General features: G+C 43.0%; 1 protein-coding gene across 2 annotated transcripts in view; it reads right to left on the bottom strand.

Moving 5' to 3' along the window:
• mpp7a (MAGUK p55 scaffold protein 7a) overlaps positions 1–12,524 on the bottom strand; it is a 368,390-nt gene that overhangs the window by 46,551 nt on the left and 309,315 nt on the right. The window lies entirely within an intron of this gene.

Below are 12,524 nucleotides of genomic sequence, written 5' to 3'. Positions count from 1 at the left end.
CCCTCATGATTTTATATTCCTCTGTAAGATAATCTCTTAGCCTCCTGCACTCCAAGGAATAAAGTCCTAGCTTGTTCAATCTCTCCCTACAGCTCCTGGCAACATCCTCATAATTCCACTCTGCATTCTTTTCAGCTTAATGACATCCTTCCAAGACCAGAATGACCAAAACTGAACACAATCCTCCGAATGCAGCCTCAACAATGTCTTGCACAACTGTAGAATAATGTCCCAACTTCTAAACTCAGTATGTGTAGGAAGGAACTGCAGATGCTATCTTTAAATCAAAGATAGACACAAATTGCTGGAGTATCTCAGTGGGACAGGCAGCATCTCCGGAGAAAAGGAATGGGTGACGTCTCGGGTCGAGACCCTTCTTCAGACTAAACTAAGGCTGATGTACAAAAAGCTTTCTTTACCACTCTGTCTACCTGTGACAGTACTTTCAGGGAACTATGTATCTGCACTTCTAGATCCCTCTGCTCTGCAACACTATGCAGGGTCCTACTGTTCACTGTGAAGGTCCTGCCCTGGTTTGATTTCCCACAATGCAAACACTTTGCATGGAAATCCCCCATCCTTTGCACTGGTGGGTGATTTTTACTGGTAATGTTTCTGTTTCCACATATAATTTTTGAATGTCAAGAACTGAGTGAGATCCCAGGGAGCAACAATCTCAGGGATGTCTGGGATGGAGTGGTTAATTGCAAGAGTGAAAGGCAAGGCAGGTGGACGTAAGGAAGCTTATATGACGAGAGAAATTGAGGCTCTGGTCAAGTATAAGTAGGGGGCATGATTTGTTCACAACTAATTATCCACAAGCTTTGCATTGAGGGACAATATTTTTCATTAATAGTGGTATGTCAATTAAACTAACTGGATTAACTGGCCTTTATATCCATCAAGAAATCTTATCCACACAAAATAGTTACAATTTGGACATGAAGCATTTGATGGTGCAGTTGAAGTAGACATGGCTAGATATATGCAGAAACATGACTTCAATTCCCCCAATAAAATAATTTGGTTCAGACAAATGTTCTTAAAACAGGAAAACTGTTCACAGGGAATTACCAGAAAAAAAGTTTTGATATCATAGAAGGTGAAATTAGGACAATGTGTGGTTTTAAACAACATCAACAGGGTGAGAGGCGGAGATCATACGAGGAGGAGAATAGGCCAACAGGCCCTTGAAGCCTGCCGCATCATTCAACATGATCATGGCCGATCTTTTATGCATCAATTCTCCATAACACTTAATTCCTCAAGAGTTCCTCAGATACCTCAAGAGACACTGGGAAGATGAAAACACTGATCTTTGGAGAGGTGCTAACAGAGAGAGGCTCAACAGTCAGAATTTTGGGAGAACAAAGGGTTAGAAGAGATTATGGAGAGAGGTAATGGTGATTCCATGAATAGATTGGAAAACTGGAAAAGTTGCTGAAATGAAGATGATATTGGTCACTGAACACTAGGTGCGCAGAAAGAGTAGATCAAGGTAACAAATCTTTAGATGCCCATTGTTTATGTAAGACAGATCTGGAGTAGACTGAAATGGACAAGTAGAGAAAACAAAGGCACGGCTGAACAAAGCAGAGGTGTACATAGTCTTAGTGACGGCACATCTATGAAGTCTCATCTCGGGATCAAGTATGATAGTTTTGTGACAATTATGCTGAATATCAGACAATAGTGAGGAAGGGAAGTCCATTATTAATGGAACAAATAATTTAAATTTCTTCTGTGTGCAAATTGTTGAGGACAATGTACACAATACTGATGTCTGAATGACTTTACAGTTTTTGCAATTTCTGAGTTGAAGCATACTCTGTCATGCATTTAATATTATCTGGGATTGAACTTTCTGTGCCCAACCAGATCTCAGATGTCACCTCCTTCACTCTGGAATGCCGACCAATGACTGCTGCACCATGATCTGGGACAGAAAATGTTACTCATTTTCCTATTTAAGAGATAACCTTTAGACTAATTTGGTATAAAATGTTCCTCACATTCCCCAGTCTCTTTCAGCCAAAATGTTAAACACATGTTCCCAAAGCCTTAAATTTCATTAAATTGGAACAGCTTCCCTTCATGTACCCAAACTAAATCGGTCATAATTTGTACACCTCTGTAAAATCCCCACTCTGTGCTCCAAGTAGAACAGTCAAAACTTTTCATCCCTGGAACCATTTGAATAAATCTTTTCTGCAAGACGTTCAAATCCCTTCTAAAGTTAGATGGACCAGAATTGGATACAATACGCTAGTTGTGGCCCAACAAACATTTTGTACGGCTTCAACATAATCTCCTTGTTTTTATGCATTAGGCTTCTATTATAAATCACTAGGATTTACCAATTTCTGAAAGTGCCCTGCCATTCAAAGATTTACGCACAGACATCTAAATCCTTATGTTCCTGCACACTCTTTTACACAGTTTCATTTGGAATATCTTGGCTCACCTTATTCCTTCTGGATTCCCCAGATTGCAATGGAACATGAAAAAAAACCTAGCATAACCAGCTGCAAATTCTACCACTGAATTTTTCAGATATCCTCTGTGGCTACTCCATGCTCACCTTTTAAATTGGTGATTTTAACAAACTTTGCTTATATTCATTAAGCCCTTTTTAAAGGTGGGGAAATACTTCTTTCAAATAAGTAGTTTGTAGTAATATTCATGTAGATTATGTACATTACACCATTACCCCAAAGTTAAATTAAATGGAGATGCATGTCCTGACTAGATCAGAAAAAATAAAATCTGGAGAAACATACATGGCAAATGATACATATTAGACAAAAATGTCAAGGCAAAACTATACATAAGTATCACATAAACAATTATTGGGTGCAAAGTTAAAACATTAAGATATTACTTCCAGAGGATCATTTAGCTTAATAACTTATTGTTATATTGGCAGAATGAAGAACTAGACTCACACATCTGTAATCTACATAAATGATCTGGATGTCAACGTACAGGGCATGATCAGCAAGTTTGCAGATGACACAAAGGTAGGGGGGGTGAATAGCGAAGAAGGGATCTGCAAGCTGCAGGAAGATATAGATGAGATGGTCAGATGGGCGGAGCAGTGGCAGATGGAATTTAATCCTGAAAAGTGCGAGGTGATGCACTTTGGCAGAAATAACTTGGAGAGGGAGTACACCATGAATGGAAGGACCCTAGGGAAGACAGGGGTACAGAGGGACCTTGGAGTACAGGTACACAAGTCCTTGAAGGCAGCAGGACAGGTGGATAGGTGGTTAAAAAGGCATATGGGTTACTGGCCTTCATTAGCCGGGGCACCGAATATAAAAGTAGGGGGGTAATGATGGAATTGTACAGAACACTGGTGAGGCCACAGTTGGAGTATTGTGTACAGTTCTGGTCACCACATTATAGAAAGGATGTGATAGCTTTGGAGAGGGTGCAGAGGAGATTCACCAGGATGCTGCCAGGGATGAAGGGCCTCGGCTATGAGGAGAGACTGGGCAGACTGGGGTTGTTTTCCTTGGAGCAGAGAAGGCTGAGAGGGGACATGATCGAGGTGTACAAGATCATGAGGGGCATGGATAAGGTAGATGGCGGGGAACTTCTTCCACTGGTGGAAGGTTCAACAACGAGGGGACATAGATACAGGGTAAGGGGAGGGAGGTTTCGGGGGGATGTGAGAAAGAACTTTTTCACCCAGAGGGTGGTTGGAGTCTGGAACTCACTGCCTGGGGTGGTGGTGGAGGCGGGAACACTCACAACGTTTAAGAGGCATTTGGATGGGCACTTGAAATGCTACAACATTCAGGGCTACGGTCCAAATGCGGGAAAATGGGATTAAAATTAGACTGTGTTTGGTAACGGGCGGCGCGGACACGATGGGCCTCTTTCTGTGCTGTAGGACTCTATGACTCTATTAGTTGCCAGTATCACGTGCGTTTTATTACCCAGCATTCCCTGGTTATATTGAACATCAACTCATTAACATAAACATGAATATGTATAAATACGTTACACTGCTCTCCTTTTTTTTAAAGTATTAAATCTGAGTACTCGGTTACAATTTTGTTGTTGTGATACTTGATCTAAACCAGTATTGTTTATCCTGTATTTATGAAATTTTAAATGATAAACATAATATATTTATGTTGCATATCTACACATTTTCGTTTTACTTGTGCAGTGAGTTATCTAAATTACAAATCTAACTTAACTACTGGTTTACGGATCCTGCCTGATCATCTAACAGTAACAGGTGTAACAAGTTTAGGTGTTGACTAAACTGGCTTGTTTGGCTCTGTTTTAGTTCACTGACTTTGACCAGAGGAATCTGTTTCTTTGTCTGAACTAACTGAATTTTGTGTTTCAACCACAGTGGTCAATTCCAACTCACTTTCAGATAAATACTCAGGGATTAGGAATTCATGCTCAGTTTTTGGTTCAACTTTGGCTGGAATCATTTGATCAACGTGAACACTTTTGATCTTATTTCCAACTTCAACTAAGTATCTTTTTGTTCCACACATTTCCACTATTTTCCCAACAACCCATTTGTCTCGAACGGACTTGTTGGGAGGACTGAGAACACGAACTTGCTCACTGGCTTGAAGTTTCTCTCCTTTTTGTGGGAGTCAAAGTGGCATTTTTGACTTAACTGTTTTTGCACAACTCTCAAGGCCAAATTGGGTTGAACTAGACTTAGGCATATTCTTAGCCTTCTCTTCATCAACAGTTCTGCAGCTGAGTAACCCGTTGTTGTGTGTTGTGTGGTTCTGTATTTCAGCAAGAAACTAGCCAAACGATGCTGAGCTTTGAACTACCCTGCAAAACCTGTTTCTTGAGAGCATCTTTGACAACTCTAACAGACCTTTCCGCCACCCCATTGGAGGCTGGATGGTATGGGGGAACAAGTGTGTGTTTTACACCATTCTGTTGCATGAACTCTTTGAACCGTTCTGAACAAAAATGAGGCCCATTATCAGAAACAAGTTCTTTCAGTAAACCATGGCATGCAAAAATTGATCTCAACTCATCTTTAGTACCCTCAGCAGTAGTGCTTGATCCCATATGCTTAACCTCAGTCCATTTGGAATGACTATCTACCAGTACCAGAAAGTTTTCTTTACCCTTTTCACAAAATCTACATGAACTCTCTGAAAAGGTCGACTTGGCCATGACCAGGGTTGCAGTGGTGTTTTTGGTGGTTTTACTCCGGCAATTTTGGCACCCGCTACATTTGCCCACCAGTGACTCGATGTCACTGTCAATACGAGGCGAATACACAAAACTTCTGGCAATTGACCATGCTTATCATGCCAGGATGTTCGGCATGAAGTTCATCCATAATCTTGTTTCTCAAAGACTCTGGTACAACCACTCTGTGACCCCACTTAATGCATCCTTGCTCACATGATAATTCATGGCGTCGATTATGGAAAGGCTTCAGTTCTGAGTTCAGAACTGAGTTCAATCCACTATCGATTTCAGTCCAACCGTTCAATGTCTGTTCATAGACACTCTTCAGCACAGTCTTTCTCTGTTTCTGCTGCAATTTCTGTTGCAGTCACTGGAAAGTTTTCATCTACAACTTGCAGTGTGTAGATTGAGTTCTCACTTCCCACGTCAGAGTTCTCATGGGGCAACCGGGACAACGCATCTGCAACTGCATTGCACTTGGAGCTTCTGTACTTAACCTTGTAGTCATACTGGGACAGCAGAATTCCCCAGCGCTGCATCCTTGATGCTGCCGTGGAAGGTATAGCTGACTTGGGACCAAATATCACTATAGTGGCATGTGATCAGCCACTCGGATGAATGGTCTGCCGAGAAAAAACTGGTGGAATTTCTTGATTCCGAATACGATGCTGAGTGCTTCCTTTTCTATCTGCGCTCACTCGGTGAGAGGGTGCAGGATGCAAAAGCAATAGGCTTTTCCTGTCCGTCATCCATTACGTGGCAGATCACTGCACCTGCACCATAACTTGAAGCATCACAAGCAAGTTTCATCTCGCGAGTCGTGTCATAGTGAACAAGGAGTTTGTCACTTGTCAAGTTTTTCTTGCAGATATCATATGCACGATGCTGTTCCTTTCCCCACATCCATTTCCCATCTTTTTGTAGCAGATGATGTAGTAGCTTTAGCAAGGTTTCTAAATCTGGAAGGAATCGTGCATAGAACTGCACCATCCCAAGGAATGATTGTAGGTCTGACACATTGTTGGGCTTTGGAGCATTCACTATTGCTTCAACTTTCGCCTTCACAGGGCGAAGTCCGTTGGCGTCTACCTTGAGTCCAAGGTAGACCACCTCTGACTGCGCAAATGCCCATTTACTTTGTTGCAGTTTGACGTTGTGGCAGTTCAGTCGTGTGAGAACTTGCTCAAGGATTTCCAGATGTTCTTCCATGCCCTCTGTGAATATCAGTAGGTCATCCTGGTTGCACACACAGTGCGGAATGCCTTGCAACATTTTGTCCATGACAGTGTAAGATTTTCGGGGAGGATTTCACGCCATAGGGTGGCTTTGTATGAATGCAAGCCCTTATGTGTGTTGATAGCCAAGTACCGCTGACTTTCCTTGTCGACATTGAGTTGGGCGTAAGCGTGAGACAAATCCGGTTTAGTGAAGACTCTTGCTCCGCTAAGTTCTGCGTACAGATCTTGCGAGGTTGGCAACGGATATTGTTCGTCACTCATCTCTGGGTGGTCATTCATCTCTGGGTAGTCACTCTCCGATGTCGACCTTGCGGAACCGGTTGGAGAGCGTGTTCCTCGCCATCTCCGGCCTCGCTCAAAAGCCCGGGCGTGAACCGGGATGATCCGCCCTCCCTCCGGCCGGCTGGCCAGCCGAGCCTTCTCCTAGTGAAGCGACGGCCGCATCCAGACTAGTGGCGGCTGCCGACTGCCTCAGGCCTAGGGCTGTTCCGACTCTCAAGTCGCCGCTTTGCGCCTTGGTGAGTGCTCAGTCTCTCGTTCGGTCTTACCGGTCGCCGCGCTTCCGTGTGCGGCCGGTCTCTCCGGTCACCGCGCCTCCGTCTGCGTCTAGTCGCTCCGCCTTCCGATCTCGGGCCTGCACAGGGCTGGGGCGCGACGTGGGCCTTCACTCACCACCCTCAGCTGCTTGCAGTGTCCTGTCGGTAGCTCGGCGCTGACTTCTTATCAGGTACTTACAAGTATAGTGGCCCTGTCGAGATGCATTCCTAGCATTCTTTACTGAGCTGGAAAGCATTCATTTTTTCTAGGGCTCTCTTTGTTTTGTCTCTTTTTTTTTTTTTTTTCTTTACCTTGCTAGGGCTAAATCACACAAACCGCTGCCACCATGTTGTACTTCGTGGTCCGGTATCTGTTATACTGTTGTTATGACTTTGGAATGACCACAAGTACACGTATTTAGGGGTTTGAAAGCTGAGCATAAATCCAGGCTCAGTTTATTTCACGGCCACCTGGAACCAGAGTGCCCGCCAATATTACGTCATTCTCATATATACATGTTGCTACGTGGGCAAACAAAATTGTCCTTGTGATATAATAAAATAGTCCTTGCAATATCACAACAGTCAACGACTTGGTTGTTTGTGACTTTGTAATCATCGGATAGTCAAACAGTTTTGACGACCTTGGGTATGGCCACAATTGGCATTGCCCAGTTGCTCATAGAAACATAGAAAATAGGTACAGGAGGAGGCCATTCGGCCCTGAGCCAGCACCGCCATTCATTGCGATCATGGCTGACCATCCACAATCAGTAACCCGTGCCTGCCTTCTCCCCATATCCCTTGATTCCACGAGCCCCTAGAGCTCTAATTAACTCTCTATTAAATCCACCCAGTGATTTGGCCTCCACTGGCAGAGAAATCCACAAATTCACAACTCTCTGGGTGAAAAAGTTCCTCTTACCTCAGTTTTAAATGGCCTTCCCTTTATTCTGATTGTGACCCCTGGTTCTGGATTCCCCCAACATTGGGAACATTTTTCCTGCATCTAGCTTGTCCAGTCCTTTTATAATTTTATATGCTTCTATAAGATTCCCTCTCATCTAAACTCCAGTGAAAACAAGCCTAGTCTTTTCAATCTTTCCTCATATGACAGTCCCGCCATCCCAGGTTTCAATCTCGTGAACCTATGCTGCACTGCCTCAATTACAAGGATGTCCTTCCTCAAATTAGGAGACCAAAACTGTACACAATACTCCAGATGTGGTCTTACCAGGCCCCTAAACAACTGCAGAAGAACCTCTTTACTCCTATACTGAAATGCTCTCGTTATGAAGGCCAACATGCCATTAGCTGAAGGCCAACATGCCATTAGCTGATGGCCAACATGCCATTAGCTCTGGTCTGTCTTCACAAGTACTCCATTCTGCTCCAACCTGTCGAGTTCTTCCTCCACTTGTTGCTTCAGCGCATATGGTACAGGTCTTGGTCGACAATACACAGGTTTCATAAGTCGAATGTGTGTAGAGTATCCCGTTATTCCCGTGTAACTGTCGGCAAATATTTCTGCATGTTTGCTTATGAAGTTTTCAAGACATGATTTGGACAAATCGACGCTGAAAATGTTTTTCCAGTATAACTTTATTCTACTCAGCCAATCCTTTCCAAGGAGGGTTGGTTTATTTCTGCAGCTGCCTACTATGATGGGCAGTGTTACTGACTGACCATTATGCTGAACTTTACAGTTCATTTGCCCGCATGTCTCCAAAACTCTGCCTGAGTAGGTTCTCAGCTTAACCTTACTCTCAGACAATGGTGTCTGTGGGGACTTTATTTCGTACAGGTCTTTGCTCATGACCGAACAATCTGCTGCCGTGTATTCTTCTTAGGCCCCCTCGGTCATGGCTGACCATGGGTGATGCATCCTAGTTGGCTGCTTGCTCCACACCTCGGCCAGAGCAGTGTCGCTTGTGGCTGAAGAGACCAATGCAGGAGTGACAGTCTCTGTCGCAAAGGTCACATTTGTGTGTAGACTCAGGTCTGTTGAAGTTGCTGCGCTCCTTTCTGAGTGCCCGCTTTTCTGCCGCTGCGTTCATCAGCTTCTCCTGCCCCGTTTTGAGATGTTGGTTCAGGGTACCTCTCCACCTCGTACGGTCAGCTGCGAGGCTCTCCCAAGACTCCACATCGATGTCGAGCACCTTCAAATCTCTCTTGCAGACGTCCTTGTAACGTAGCTGGGGGCGGCCGATGGTTCTCCTCCCAGATGTCTATCTCCCAGATACACATATCAATTAACTGTTCATTAATCAATAGTTTAGTTCAAAAGTCCTTGCCTTGACTGGTTGTAGGCTTATCGATGTTGATGGAAAAATGGTGTACAACCCAAGTTCATTTCCATCTGGGTTCATCTCTAAGTTGTGAACTATCTTCTGATGTTGTTGCTTGTTTCCCGCAGGTTGTTTGTTTCCTGCTTTAAGCTTGGCCCGACATGCTGAGGCGATATGGGCATTCGTCTAGCAGTTATAGCACTTGGCAACGATAACAACTGGCTGAACTCGGCTCAGTTTTGATTTGGCGCCTTTTGGTTTGGCCATAGGCACTGCTTTGTGACTGTAAACGGCCACTGCAGTCTGTGGTGGATGAAACTCGCGAGCATTCTTTGATGCCATCTCCATTGTGGTAGCAATCTTGCATGCTTTCTCGAATGTAAGATCTGAAGTGTTCATGAGTTTGGACTGAATTCGTTCATCCACTAGACCACAAACAAATCTGTCGCGTAGTGCGTGTTCGAGAAATGTTCCAAAGTTACAGTGTAAAGTTAAGTTTTTCAAAGCAACAATGTACTCACTGATTGTCTCATTCTGCTTCTGGGTTTCTGGTGCCGAATTTATAGCTTTCTGCAATTTTCAGAGGCTTTGGGTTGAAGTTCTCCTCCAAGTTCTTCATAATGTCATTGAATGACACGTCTTTTACCTTTATGGGCGCAAGGAGATTCACGAGTGTGCCGTACACCAGGACTGATCTCCGTGAGCAGAATCGCTTTCATGCGTTCGCAAAGTCTTATTTGTTGCAGTCACCACCTCTCCTTCACCGCTAATCTCCATTATGTTGTTTGCCGTGAAGAACATGTTCGCTCCTTCCATATAGGAGCTGAAAGGCACTCTACTTTTGTCGAAAGTGCCAAGGTTTCCGATGTAGCCCGTGGACGCCGCCATCTTGTCTCTCTTTTTTTTAAAAAGGACGAGGAAAGTCCGCTCAAAACCCCGATTTCCTGGCTGTTCTGGTGTAGCAATTCACCTAAAACATAGCTGTACAAAGGCTATACTAGCTTGAGGAACTCAACATGAAAAAAAACTCAGTCTCAAATCTTATACAATCCCGTTCTCATCGCCAATTTTGTTATATTCTGGATGGCAGAATGAAGAACTAGACTCACCCATTAGTTGCCGGTATCACGCACCTGTTTTTATTACCCAGCATTCCCTGCTTATATTGAACACCAACTGATTAACATAACACATGAATATGTATGAATACATTACACGTATAAATCTTTTTGTCATGCAGTATCAGTGCACAACATGAAAACAACATCTAATGCAGTTACAAATACCAACACTGTCCCTTGCATTATCCCCTTCTCTCTGAAACACACGTACACTTGGACAGAGAATCATGATGATCCGCATCCAAGAGAAAGGGAGAAGGCTTTCATGGACTCTTCTGTCATTGAATTCAACGCCACTTCAGAATGGTCTTTGATGGATTGCAGATGTTGGGAGGAAATTCTTAAGAAATTACCAATGGAGAAAAAAGCTTCCAAAGGTTTTGCATTGTTTCACAAATATTTGCGTTTTAGGTTTTCAAGGTAAAGTTGAAGTCAGTCTGCATTTTTGTCCAGGTGCTGTTACCATTTATTTCAGTTAGTTTTATCTAAAAGATATTTTTGCTGAAACACATACACCTTGTTGGTTCTTAAAATAAAATGATCAAAAACTTGAAAATCATTTTAAGCATATTCTACATAAATAGATCACCAAAAAAAAATTGATCTTAAAGTATGAAAGAAAAAGTAGGAGAAAAGGGCATGTTCTTTTTAAACTCTCCCAGTTAAGTTCCTATCTCCAAACTACATGTAATATGAAAAACTTAAACATGCTGCTCGACAGAGGATCTCTTTATTTGTAGGCTGTGTAAAGCTTGCTTGATTCCCCAACAAAAATTACCGTTGGAAGTCTTTATGGAAAGTTCAGAGCAGCTTCACAGTGTATTCAGTAAAACAGCAGCCAAGCCCAGCTTCAGGGCCAATTCTGGAGTGCCCAGAGCCAGAAGTGTCAATGATGCTGTACATTTGGCGAGCTTGGCATTTCTGGCTCCAGCACTTCCTGATCAACATATTACTCAGACTGATCTTAAATTCCAGTGTGTGTAATGTCCTGTATCCCTGATGTCACCAGAATTATTCTCTGATATTTGAAGAAAGGAGAGAGTCTCAAATGACTATTCTGCAGGTGCTAATACAATGGGATTTGCATTATAAAGGAGACGGTCATGGAGGAATTATTTTGGCAATATCAACTTGAAACATTAATGAGATGGTGGACCTAATGGAGTGAATGACCTTATTTTGGAGCAATGCTGCAGCTCTAAATTTTACAAAGCTGGCATGGTTGAGAAAATAAGGTACAAATAGTACAATATGTTTATGAGATCGAATTTGGATTACTGTGCGCACTGCTGGTCACCCTGCTATAGGAAGCTGGAAAGGATGCAGAAAAGATTCATCAGAATGTTACCAGGACTCAAAGGTTAGAGTAATAAGGAGAGGATGGATAGGCTGGTACTTTTTTTACTAAAGACTGGTAGGGGATGATTTTACTGAGGTTTAAAATGATGAAGCATAGATAAGGAAAATGATCACAGGTGGCACGGTGGCTCAGCGGCAGTGTTGCTGCCTTACAGTGGTAGAGACTTGGATTTGATCCCGACTACAGGTGCTGTCTGCAAGGAGTTTGTACGTTCTCCCCGTGACTGCGTTCGGTTTCATCCCACACTCAAAGATGAACAGGTTTGTAGGTTAATCAGCTTGGTATCAATGTAAATTGTCCCTACTGTGTAGGATAGCACTAACGTGCAGGGGATCGTTGGTCGGTGCGGACTCAGTGGGCTGAAGGAACTGTTTCCATGCTGTATCTCTAAACTAAAACTAAAATCACAATCTTTTTCTAAGGGTAGATGAGTCAAGAACCAGAGGGCATGTGTTTAATGTGGAGGAAAGATTTAAAAGGAATCTGAGGGGTAATTTCAGTATGCAGATGGTGGTATTGTGGCGTGATAGGAAACATCCATGTTTTGGTTCTGTATAACAACAATGCCTTGACTTTTGTTGATTTTGGGACGTACTATCCAGGTTTTTTTAATTTTACAAGTATAGATTTCTTCTGAAGAGCATGGACAAGTGTTAGATGGCTGAAAGTATTCAGAATTTAACTCTGACCCGATGTTAACTGACAGACTAGGAAATCAGATTATGTACATCTGATTAAAAACTTGGATTTGGAGGCTGTTTGTTAAACACTGATAGGAATAATGTAAT

The sequence above is a fragment of the Rhinoraja longicauda genome, chromosome 2 (genome assembly GCF_053455715.1).
Source record: "Rhinoraja longicauda isolate Sanriku21f chromosome 2, sRhiLon1.1, whole genome shotgun sequence".
In the NCBI taxonomy this organism is placed as follows: Eukaryota; Metazoa; Chordata; class Chondrichthyes; order Rajiformes; family Arhynchobatidae; genus Rhinoraja; species Rhinoraja longicauda.
Note: the sequence above shows the minus strand (reverse complement) of the source record. Positions and strands in the feature narration are given on the sequence as shown.